At 38.3% G+C, this 12,531-nt stretch overlaps 1 non-coding gene across 1 annotated transcript; it reads left to right on the top strand.

Moving 5' to 3' along the window:
• The first annotated feature begins 774 nt into the window (after nucleotides 1-774).
• LOC112746455 (small nucleolar RNA R71) lies at nucleotides 775-881 on the top strand. The gene has a single exon (XR_003174338.1). It is a non-coding gene; the product is annotated as a small nucleolar RNA R71 (small nucleolar RNA).
• The last annotated feature ends 11,650 nt before the right edge of the window (nucleotides 882-12,531 follow it).

The following is a 12,531-nucleotide window of genomic DNA, read 5'->3' as shown; positions in this document are numbered from 1 at the left end:
TACTCTTCTTGGTTGGCATCTATTCTCTTGTCAGCTTATGTTTGTCTCTCCAAAATAGTGGAAATAGCTCCTGTCAGATGTGATGATAGTTGTGCTATTGCAGCTTCTACTCTCTCAAACTTGCTCTTGATCTCACATGGTTGCATGGTTGAGGTGGATGTGTCTTGATGGTGGTTGTTGTATATTTGTTGAGTTGAATGATATGATGTGTTTTGTGCATTGTGGTAGGGTCTGTTATTATTATTTTTTGATTGATGGTTGGGGTTGTGATTGTGGTATTGATTGGCTTGGTATGATTTTGTATGATCTTGACTGTGGTTTTGTTGGTTACCCTACCCAAAATTTGGGTGGTTCTTCTAACCTGCATTGTACGTCTTGGAGTTTGGGTTATATAGAGGTCTAGAATTGTTCACATAATTAGCTTGTTCCCATTCACCTTTGACTTCTGGTGCATCTTCTTCTTGTTGAGGGACTTGGGCTTGGATGGCTGAGACTTGATTACTCTCCATCTTCTTGGTCAAAGCTGCTAGTTGTGTAGTGATCAATTTGTTTTGGGCCAGTAAGACATCCATTGAATTGAGTTCTATCACTCCTCTCTTTTGAGTTCTTTCTGAAGCATAGAAGTACTCATTCTCAACTACAGTCTCTATGACATCTATGGCTTCTTCAATGGTTTTCTTCTTGTTGAGTGATCCTCCAGAAGAATGATCTACTGCTTGCTTTGACTTATATGATAGCCCTTTATAGAAGATGTGTAGTTGCACCTACTCATTGAACATATCAGGTGGGCATTTCCTTGTCAAATCCTTGAACCTCTCCCAGGCCTCATAGAGTGTTTCACCATCTTGCTGTCTGAAAGTTTGCACCTCAGCTCTTAGCCTGTTGACTCTCTGTGGAGGGTAGAATCTTGCTAGAAATTTATTTACAACATCATCCCATGTGGTTAGACTCTCCTTGGAGAATGCTTCCAACCACTTTGCTGTCTTATCTCTGAGTGAGAAGGGGAACAAAAGTAGCTTGTAGGTGTCAGGGTGCACACTATTAGACTTTACAGTGTCACAAATCCACAAGAATGTACTGAGATGTTGATTTGGGTCCTCCTGGGCTCCTCCTCCATAAGAACAATTATTCTAAACAAGTGTGATGAGTTGAGGTTTCAACTCAAAGTTGTTAGCATGGATTGTTGGTTTGAGGATGCTACTGCCACAGTTTCCTGGATTTGGGTTGATGTAGGAGCCTAAGACTCTCCTCTCTTGCCCAACATGATTTCCAGCATCTCCTCCAACATTGTCTTGTACTTCGTCATCCATGGTGGTTCTCAGATCTTCCTCCACTAGTTCCTCTCCAACAATTCCTTTGCCTCATGCTTCCCTCCTTAATCTAAGGAAGGTTTTCTCAATTTCACTATCAAAAGAGGATGAAGTTTCTCCCCTTCTACCTGTCATACATTCAACAAACAGCAAGTAGAGGACAAGTGAAAGAATCACTAGAGTTAAGATTAGTGGCTAGCTTGGTTGATGCAATTAATCAAACAGTTAGAAGAATGGAAATATGAACAATGAATAGCTAAAACGATCAAAGTAAAAACAAAGAAATTAGAGTGGTCAGAAAAGTAAAGAGCCAAAAGAAAATAACAAGATAATAAAATGCTTAATCTAGCTCTCCAATCAATTTAATCATTGTCAAATTCAAATTAATCCCCGGCAACGGTGCCATAAAACTTGATGACATCGAATTCACACCCCATTATAAAATTTGTGAATCTATTGGTAATCATGATTGATTGAGCCCTAATCCCTTGGTGACTCAATCTCTCAGATCTTGATCAATAGCCAATTCCTTGGTCTAATTGCTCATGAAGAGAGATATGCTTGGTCCCTGATTATACCACACATCATCATAGGTCCAAGTAGAGGGAGGATTTTATGTCACCATATCCAAACACTAAAACCCAGATCCTACTCAAGTGTGAGAATGGATTTCTAGCATGATTTCATGTTTCCTTTTCCAAGGTTCCCATGAAACCCATTTTGCATTAAGCCCCTTTTCCAAGGTGGTTGAACACTAGCATGATTTCATTAATCCATCAAGTACAACAGAGCTCCCTCTCTCAATGAGATGGAACTTAGCTACTCATAGCTCAAGAAAAAGTAAAAGATGGGAAAAGTGAATCTAACTATCTTCAACTAATAGCCCAACTGCTTAACCCCTTCTTCAGTACTTCCAAGGGGTATATATACTACTCCTAGCAATAGCAAATAAAAAAAATACAAAAGTGAAAGTAAAATTACATTTTCGAGGGAAAAAGAAACTCAATAAACGTGATCTCACAGCTAGCGTGTGATTGGCGCTTCAGTGGCATGCCACGCCTTGCTCTCATTCTACCTTGGCGTGCCACGCCCAATCCTCTAGTGGCACGCCTCCTTTCACTGACCTCCCTGGCGTGCTACGCCTTCGAGCCCAAGTGGCACGCCCAGGGTTCTTCAAAGCCTTGGACAGCATGACGTGCCACGCCTTCGAGCCCAAGTGGCACGCCCAGGCCTTTTTAAAGCCTTGGCTAGCCTGGCGTGCCACGCCTTCGAGCTCAAGTGGCACACCCAGGGCTTTTCCCTCTCCTTGTTAGCTTCTGGAAATTTGAACTAGCGTGGCACGCCCAGGGTTTGGCGTGCCACGCCCTTCATATGCTTGGCTCCTCTGCTTGGGATTCACGTCCTCAACCTCCCTTACAGGTTCGGCTATGGTAATTAATTCAATGGCCTTGCACTCTCCTTTTGGATTCTCTTCTGTATTGCTTGGGAGAGTACTATGAGGGATTTCAGTGATCCTTTTACTCAGCTGGCCCACTTGTGCTTCCAAATTTCTAATGGAGGACCTTGTTTCATTCATGAAACTCACAGTGGCCTTAGATAGATCAGAGACTAAGTTTTCTAAATTAGATTTATTTTGTTCAGAGTTCTCTGTCTGTTGCTGAGTGGATGATGGAAAAGGCTTGCTATTGCTAAACCTGTTTCTTCCACCATTATTAAAGCCTTGTTGAGGCTTTTGTTGATCCTTCCATGAGAAATTTGGGTGATTTCTCCATGAGGTATTATAGGTGTTTCCATATGGTTCACCCATGTAATTCACCTCTGCTATTACAGGGTTTTCAGGATCATAAGCTTCTTCTTCAGAAGATGCCTCTTGAGTACTGTTGGATGCAGCTTGCATTCCATTCAGACTCTGAGAAATCATATTGACTTGCTGAGCCAATATTTTGTTCTGAGCCAATATGGCATTCAGAGTATCAATTTCAAGAACTCCCTTCTTCTGAGGCGTCCCATTACTCACAGGATTCCTCTCAGAAGTGTACATGAACTGGTTATTAGCAACCATGTCAATAAGTTCTTGAGTTTCTGCAGGCGTTTTCTTTAGGTGAATGGATCCACCTGCAGAAGTATCCAATGACATCTTAGCTAATTCAGACAGACCATCATAGAATATATCCAGGATGGTCCATTCTGAAAGCATGTCAGAAGGACACTTTTTGGTCAGTTGCTTATATCTCTCCCAAGCTTCATAGAGGGATTCACCTTCTTTCTATCTGAAGGTTTGAACATCCACTCTAAGCTTACTCAGCTTTTGAGGAGGAAAGAACTTGGCTAAGAAAGCCTTGACCAGCTTATCCCAAGAGTTCAGGCTATCCTTAGGTTGAGAGTCCAACCATATTCTAGCTCTGTCTCTCACAGCAAACGAGAAAAGCATGAGCTTGTAGACTTCAGGATCTACTCCATTATTCTTAACAGTATCACAGATCTGCAAGAATTCAGTTAAGAACTGCAAAGGATTTTCAGATGGAAGTCCATGAAACTTGCAGTTTTGTTGCATCAGAGAAACTAATTGAGGTTTCAGCTCAAAATTGTTTGCTCCAATGGTAGGGATGGAGATGCTTCTTCCATGTAAATTGGAATTAGGTGCAGTAAAGTCACCAAGCATCCTCCTTGCATTATTATTATTTTTGGCTGCCATCTCCTCTTCCTGTTCGAAAATTTCTGAAAGGTGCTTGCTGGATTGTTGTAATTTAGCTTCTCTTAGTTTCCTCTTCAGAGTCCTTTCAGGTTCTGGATCTGCTTCAACAAGAATGTTCTTGTCCTTGCTCCTGCTCATATGAAAAAGAGGGAACAGAAAAATAATAATAATAGAGATCCTTTTTACTCAGGTATAGAGGTTCCCCTGTGTGAGTAGAAGAAGAAAAGAATGTAATGTAAAGAAGGGAAGAAGAGAAAATTCGAACACAGATGGAAGAGGGGGTTCGAATTTGGGTGAGATGAAGTGTTAGTAAATAAATAAATAAATGGAAGAAGATGAGAGATGAAGTGTTAGTAAATAATTTTTGAAAAATTGGTTAGTGATTTTCGAAAATTGAAATTAAAATTTGAAACAATTAGTTAATTAAAAAGAATTTTTGAAAAAGGGGGAAGAGATTTTCGAAAATTAGAGAGAGAGAGTTAGTTAGGTAGTTTTGAAAAAGATAAGAAGCAAACAAAAAGTTAGTTAGTTAGTTGAAACAAATTTTGAAAATCAATTTTGAAAAGGTAAGAAGATAAGAAGTTAGAAAAGATATTTTAAAATCAAATTTTTGAAAAAGATAAGATAAGAAGATATTTTTGAAAAGATATGATTGAAATTAGTTTTGAAAAAGATTTGATTTTTAAAATCACAATTAATGACTTGATTCACAAGAAATCACAAGATATGGTTCTAGAACTTAAAGTTTGAATCTTTCTTAACAAGTAAGTAACAAACTTGAAATTTTTGAATCAAAACATTAATTGTTGATGATATTTTAAAAAATTATGAGATAAAATTGAGAAAAAATTTTTGAAGAATGTTTTAAGAATTTTCGAAAATAAATAAGAAAAATGAAAAAGATTTGATTTTTGAAAAAGATTTTGAAAAGATAAGATTTTTAAATTGAAAATTTGATTTGACTCATAAAAAAAACAACTAAATTTTAAAAATTTTTGAAAAAGTCAACTCAAATTTTCGAATTTTATGAGAGAAAAAAGGGAAAGAAATTTTTTTTTGAATTTTTAATGATGAAAGAGAAAAACATGAAAATGATGCAATGCATGAAAATTTTGGATCAAAACAATGAATGCATGCAAGAATGCTATGAATGTCAAGATGAACACCAAGAACACTTTGAAGATCATGATGAACATCAAGAACTTATTTTTGAAAAATTTTCAAGAAAAGAAAACATGCAAGACACCAAACATGGAAATTTTTAATGCTTAGACAATATGAATGCAATAATGCATATGAAAAACAAGAAAAGACACAAAACAAGAAAATATGAAGATCAATCAAGAAGGTTTACTAAGAACAACTTGAAGATCATGAAGAACACTATGAATGCATGATTTTTTTCGAAAAATGCAAGATGAATATGCAATTGACACCAAACTTAAAATCTGACTCAAGACTCAAACACTAAACACAAAATTATTTTTTTGATTTTATGATTTTATTAATTTTTTTTTGGATTTTTGTATATTTTTCGAAAATCATTTGAAAAAGAAAAATAAGGATTTCAAAATTTTTAATCTGAATTCCAGGAATCTTGTACTCTTAGTCTAAAGCTCCAATCTGAGGGTTAGGCATGGCTTAATAGCCAGCCAAGCTTTAGAAGATACAAATCAGTCATACAACAGTAGGTGGATTAGGAACAGCTAGCTTGCTCTTGTGATGATGGTTTGGAAGCCTCAGTCCAATGAATTTGGATATGGCTTTACAGTGAACCAGGCTTCAACATGCTTCATGAAACACTAGAATTCATTCTTAAAAATTATGAAATAATTTTCAAAAACAAAGGAAAAATTTTTGAAAGATTTTTGAAAATTTTTTTTTTTGAAAACTTTTTTGAAAATAAAATAAGAAGAAAATTACCCAATCTGAGCAACACGATGAACCGTCAGTTGTCCAAACTCGAACAATCCCCGGCAACGGCGCTAAAAACTTGGTAATGCGAAATTGTTACTCTGAGGTTGTAAAATTTGTTGTTCGTTCTCTCCCTGGTAATGGCGCCAACAAACTGGTGCACAATACCATGGTCCAAGCATAACTTCACAACTTCGCACAACTAATCAGCAAATGCACTGGGTCGTCCAAGTAATAAAACCTTACGTGAGTAAGGGTCGATCCCACAGAGATTGTCGGCTTGAAGCAAGCTATGGTCACCTTGTAAATCTCAGTCAGGCGAATATCAAATAGTTATGGAGTTTTCGAAAATAATAATAAATAAACAGAAAATAAAGATAGAAATACTTATGTAATTCATTGGTGGGAATTTCAGATAAGCATATAGAGGTGCGTTCGTTCCTCTGAACCTCTGCTTTCCTGCTGTCTTCATCCAATCAATCCTACTCCTTTCCATGGCTGGCTTTATGTAAGGGCATCACCGTTGTCAATGGCTACTTTTCATCCTCTCTGTGAAAATGGTCCGATGCGCTGTCACTGCATGGCTAATCATCTGGAGGCATCACCGTTGTCAATGGCTGCATCTCATCCTCTCTGTGAAAATGGTCCGATGCACTGTCACTGCATGGCTAATCATCTGGAGGTTCTCGATCATACTGGAATAGGATTCACCCTCCTTTTGCGTCTGTCACTACGCCCAGCACTCGCGAGTTTGAAGTTCGTCACAGTCATTCAATCCCTACTCGGAATACCACAGACAAGGTTTAGACTTTCTGGACTCTCATGAATGCCGCCATCAATCTAGCTTATACCACGAAGATTCTGATTAAGAGATCCAAGAGATACTCATTCAATCTAAGGTGGAACAGAAGTGGTTGTCAGGCATGCGTTCGTGGGGAAGGGTTCAGGTATGGAGTGTAGAAACTCTACTGTTGAAAATACATAAGTGATAAAGGTTCAGGTATGGCCGAATGGCCAGCCCCCAAAACGTGATCACAGGATCAAAAATACAATCCAGGATGTCTAATACAATAGTAAGAAGTCATATTTATACTAAACTAGCTACTAGGGTTTACAGAAGTAAGTAATTGATGCATAAATCCACTTCCGGGGCCCACTTGGTGTGTGCTTGGGCTGAGCTTTAGCTTTCCACGTGCAGAGGCTTCTTTTGGAGTTGAACACCAAGTTGTAACGTGTTTTTGGCATTCAACTCTGGTTCGTGACGTGTTTCGGGCGTTTAACTCCAGACTACAGCATAGAACTGGCGTTCAACGCCCTTTTGCATCGTCTAAACTCGGCCAAAGTATGAACTATTATATATTTCTGGAAAGCCCTGGATTTCGACTTTCCAACGCAATTGGAAGCGCGCCATTTTGAGTTTTGTAGCTCCAGTAAATCCACTTTGAGTGCAGGGAGGTCAGAATCCAACAGCACCAGCAGTCCTTTTTCTACCTCTGAATCTGATTTTTGCTCAAGTCCCTCAATTTCAGCCAGAAAATACCTGAAATCACAGAAAAATACACAAACTCATAGTAAAGTCCAGAAATGTGAATTTAACATAAAAACTAATGAAAACGTCCTTAAAAGTAACTAGATTCTACTAAAAACATACTAAAAATAATGCCAAAAAGCGTATAAATTATCCGCTCATCAGCAAGCTGCCAGAATCTCATTAGAGATGGCAGACAACTCAAGAAATTAGGCTTATAGACTAGTAGAGGATGTGCTAGTAAATGTTGAAGGCCTTTACATCCCTGCTAATTTCATAATCCTAGACACTGGGAAGGAAGAGGATGAATCCATCATCCTTAGAAGACCCTTCCTAGCTATAACAAGAGCTGTGATTGATGTGGACAGAGGAGAGTTGGTCCTTCAACTGAATGAGGACAACCTTGTGTTTAAAACTCAAGTATCTCCTTCTGTAACCATGGAGAGGAAGCATGAAGAGCTTCTCTCACTGCAAAGTCAACCAAAGCCCCCACAGTCAAACTCTAAGTTTGGTGTGGGAGGCCACAACCAAACACTAAGTTTGGTGTTGAACCCCCACATTCAAACTCTAAGTTTGGTGTTGGGAGGTTTCAACCTTGCTCTGATTATCTGTGAGGCTCCATGCGAGCTCACTGTCAAGCTATTGACATTAAAGAAGCGCTTGTTGGGAGGCAACCCAATATTATCTAATTATATTTATTTATTTTTGTTATTTCGTGTTTTATTAGGTTGATGATCATGTGGAGTCATAAAAACTACTAAAAAAAATCAAAAATAGAATGAAAAATAGCATTAAAAGCAGCACACCCTGGACGAGAGGCATGCTGGGGTTAAACGCCAGAAACAAGCATCTGTCTGGCATTTAACGCCAGAAACAAGCACCAAGCTGGCGTTTAACACCAAAACCAAGCATCTACCTGGCGTTAAACGCCAAAAACAAGCTGCATTTGGGCATTTAACGCCAGAAACAGGCAGCAGTCTGGCGTTAAATGCCAGGATTGCACAGCAATAGCATTTTACACGCCTAATTGGGGCAGGGATGTTAAGTCCTTGACCCCACTTGATCTGTGGACCCTACAGGATCCCCATTTTTTCTTCTCTCCTTTTCACACCTTTTCATACCTCTCTTCTCCCCCTTGGCCGAAACAACCTCTCTCTCCCTCTCCTCCATTTCTCTTGTTCTCCTTCTTCTTTCTTTCTTCTTTTGCTCGGGAACAAGCAAACATTTTAAGTTTGGTGTGGTAAAAGCATAGCTTTTTGTTTTTCCATAACCATTTATGGCACCTAAGGCCAGAGAAACCTCTAGAAAGAGGAAAGGGAAGGCAATTACTTCCACCTCTGAGTCATGGGAGATGGAGAGATTCATCTCAAAGGTCCATCAAGACCACTTCTATGAAGTTGTGGCCAAGAAGAAAGTGATCCCTGAGGTTCCTTTCAAGCTCAAAAAGAATGAGTATCCGGAGATCCGACATGAGATCCAAAGAAGAGGTTGGGAAGTCCTCACCAACCCCATTCAACAAGTCGGGATCTTAATGGTTCAAGAGTTCTATGCAAATGCATGGATCACTAGGAACCATGATCAAAGTGTGAACCCGAATCCAAAGCATTGGCTTACCATGGTTCGGGGGAAATACTTAGATTTCAGTCCGGAAAATGTAAGGCTGGCGTTCAACTTGCCAATAATGGAAGAGAACGCACGCCCCTACACAAGAAGGGTCAACTTTGATCAAAGGTTGCACCAAGTCCTCATAGACATATATGAGGAAGGAGCTCAATGGAAAATTGACTCAAGTGGCAAGCCGGTTCAACTAAGAAGGCATGATCTCAAACCCAGTGGCTAGGGGATGGCTAGAGTTCATTCAACGTTCAATCATTCTTACTAGTAACCGGTCTGAAGTTACTATAGACCGGGCCATCATGATCCATAGTATCATGATTGGAGAGGAGGTGGAAGTTCATGAGATTATACCTCAAAAACTTTACAAGGTGGCTGACAAGTCCTCCACTTGGGCAAGGTTAGCCTTTCCTCACCTCATATGCCACCTCTGCAATTCGGCTGGAATTGACATAGAGGGAGACATCCTCATTGAAGAGGATAAGTCCATCACTAAGAAAAGGATGGAGCAAACAAGAGATCATGGACCTCAACAAGAGTATGAGGAAATTCCTTGCCATGAAATCCCTGAGATGCCTCAGGGGATGCACTTTCCTCTACAAAACTATTGGGAGCACATCAACACCTCCCTAGGAGAATTAAGTTCCAATATGGGACAACTAAGGGTGGAGCACTAAGAGCATTCCATCATCCTCCATGAAATTAGAGAATATCAAAGAGCTATGAGGGAGGAGCAACAAAGACAAGGAAGAGACATAGAGGAGCTCAAAAGCACCATTGGTTCTTGAAGAAGAGGAAGATGCCACCCTCACTAAAGTGGACTCATTCCTTAATCTCCTTGTCTATTTATTTTCTGTTTTCGGTTTCCATGCTTCATGTTTAATTATGTTTATGTCTTTACTATATGATCATTAGTGTCTAAGTGTCTATGCCTTAAAGTTATGAATATGAATCCATCACCTCTCTTAAATGAGAACTGTTCTAAAAACAAAAGAACAAGAAGTACATGGTTTCGAATTCATCCTTGAAACTAGTTTAATTATTTTGATGTGGTGGCAATACTTTTTGTTTTCTGAATGTATGCTTGAACAGTGCATATGTCTTGTGAAGTTGATGTTTATGAATGTTAAATATGTTGGCTCTTGAAGAATAAGGAAAAAGGAGAAATGTTATTTGATAATCTGAAAAATCATAAAAATGATTCTTGAAGAAAGAAAAAGCAGTGAATACAAAAGCTTGCAGAAAAAAAAAGAAAAATAGCGAAAAAAAGGGGAGAAAAAGAAAAAGAAAAAGTGATGAGAAGACTTTTTGTGTGGTTTAGAATTTCCTCAAATGAATGAATTCTCGTTGTGAAGTATAGTTTCCAAACCAATCAATAATCCTTTCATGCAAAAATTTTGGTTGTCACAAAGAACAAACCCCAAATAAGAATTAACCGGAGTATTTTGGACTCCGGGTCGTCTCACAAGGAATTGCAATGAAATGCTCAATTATTGGCTATGGGGATCAAGTGGGTTTGAGTTTGATAAGAGGACAATAAAATAAATGTGCAAGAAAATTAAAGATAGCAATTAAAGGAAGCAATTAATAAAGGGAGACATTCATGGCAATGGATTGAGATCATAGGCTTTCTATCCTAGTCATGCATGATTAATTCATCTTATTTAGTTAACTCACACATCGGGAGAATGTCAAACAAGACTAATTAATCATGTCACAATTATAAACAAGAATTTATCTCATTACGTCAACTCCAACAAATAGGGAGAAAGTCTAACGAGACTAGCTAATCTCAATCCAAAAGTCCTAACCAACTCACTAATTAAATTAGCAAAAGATTAGCGTCAACGGAAATAATATTCCATAAGTTCTAATCAACTTACTAATTAAATTAGCAAAATATTAGCGTCAATGGAAACAATACTAGCTAACAACTCTAGATCGCGAACATGAGTTGGGTTTTCATGACTCAAGATTGCCTAATTACTCTTTCCAAGCCAAGAATGCTCAAAATTTACTCTAACATCCTTCCAAGCATTTTATCAAACACTTGGAAGGCATAAAAGGAAAGCATAATAAAAGTGCAAGAATAATAAAATCTACCAACTACAATTTGCAAGAAAAGTAAATCAACAACTCAATTCATCAATAAAAAGACATCAAACATTAAATTGCATTAAAAGTAAATTAAGATCCAATAATTGTTCATAAACATAAAGGAGAGCAAAACAAGAAATTAACAAGAGAAAATAAGAAGATGAAGACAATAGAACACTAAAATGTAAGAGAATGAAGATCAAAACAAAATTTAAAAGAGAAATTTGAGAGTGATTAACCTAACTCTACCCTAATTTCTATCCTAAATCTAGAGAGAGGAGAGAGCCTCTCTCTCTAGAATTCTAACATAAAACATGATGAAAACTAAACTATGACTACTTGTCTTTCCCCTTCAATCCTTGGGTTCAATAGCATCAGAAATGGGTTGGATTGGGCCCAAAATGAGGTGCAAAATCGCTGGGGGCGATTTCAATAAAGTGGGCCACGGACAGCATCGGCGCGTGCACGCAAAGTGCGCGTGCTCGCCCCTGAACGCGAAGCAACATATGGCAAAATTTTTATCATTTCGAAGCTCCAGATGTTAGCTTTCCAACGCAACTGAAACCGCCTCATTTGGACCTCTGTAGCTCAAGTTATGGTCGATTGAGTGCGAAGAGGTCGGGCTTGACAGCTTTACGGTTTCTCCATTTCTTCATGAGTTCTCCCACTTGCATGCTTTTCTTCTCACTTCTTCCATCCAATACTTGCCTTACGAACATGAAATCACTCAAAAAATACATCAAGGCATCGAATAGAATTAAAGTGAATTAAAATCACCAATTTTAGGGCCTAAAAAGCATGTTTTCACATTTAAGCACAAATCAAGGGAGAATTACAAAACCATGCTATTTCATTGAATAAATGTGAGAAAAGTTGATAAAATCCCCCAAAATAAGCACAAGATAAATCACGAAATCGGGGTTTATCAAATCTCCCCACACTTAAACCAAGCATGTCCTCATGCTAAGAATAAAGAAGGACAAGAAAAGGGTATGATCATTTATTCAATGCAAATAAACTACATAAACCTAACTACATGCATGCGACTAAATGCAAAATGCTTCTACCTACTTGGTCAAAAGTAAATCAATCCCCAAGAGCATGTATGAACAAGTTGGGATAAAATCATATGATGATTCATGAATCCTACCAATTCAAATATCAAAATAGAGCACAAATAGACTTGCAAGAGGAAAAGCTCATGAAAGCCGGGAACAAGGAATTGAGCATCGAACCCTCTCCGGAAGTGTATCCGCTCTAGTCGCTCAAGTGTATAGGGTCGATTCACTCAATTCTCTTCTACTCATGCTTTCCATGATTTGTTTTTCATCTAATAATCAACAATTATTCAATGCATGCATACAAATATCATG

The sequence above is a fragment of the Arachis hypogaea genome, chromosome 14, assembly GCF_003086295.3.
Source record: "Arachis hypogaea cultivar Tifrunner chromosome 14, arahy.Tifrunner.gnm2.J5K5, whole genome shotgun sequence".
Classification (NCBI taxonomy): domain Eukaryota; kingdom Viridiplantae; phylum Streptophyta; class Magnoliopsida; order Fabales; family Fabaceae; genus Arachis; species Arachis hypogaea.
Note: the sequence above shows the minus strand (reverse complement) of the source record. Positions and strands in the feature narration are given on the sequence as shown.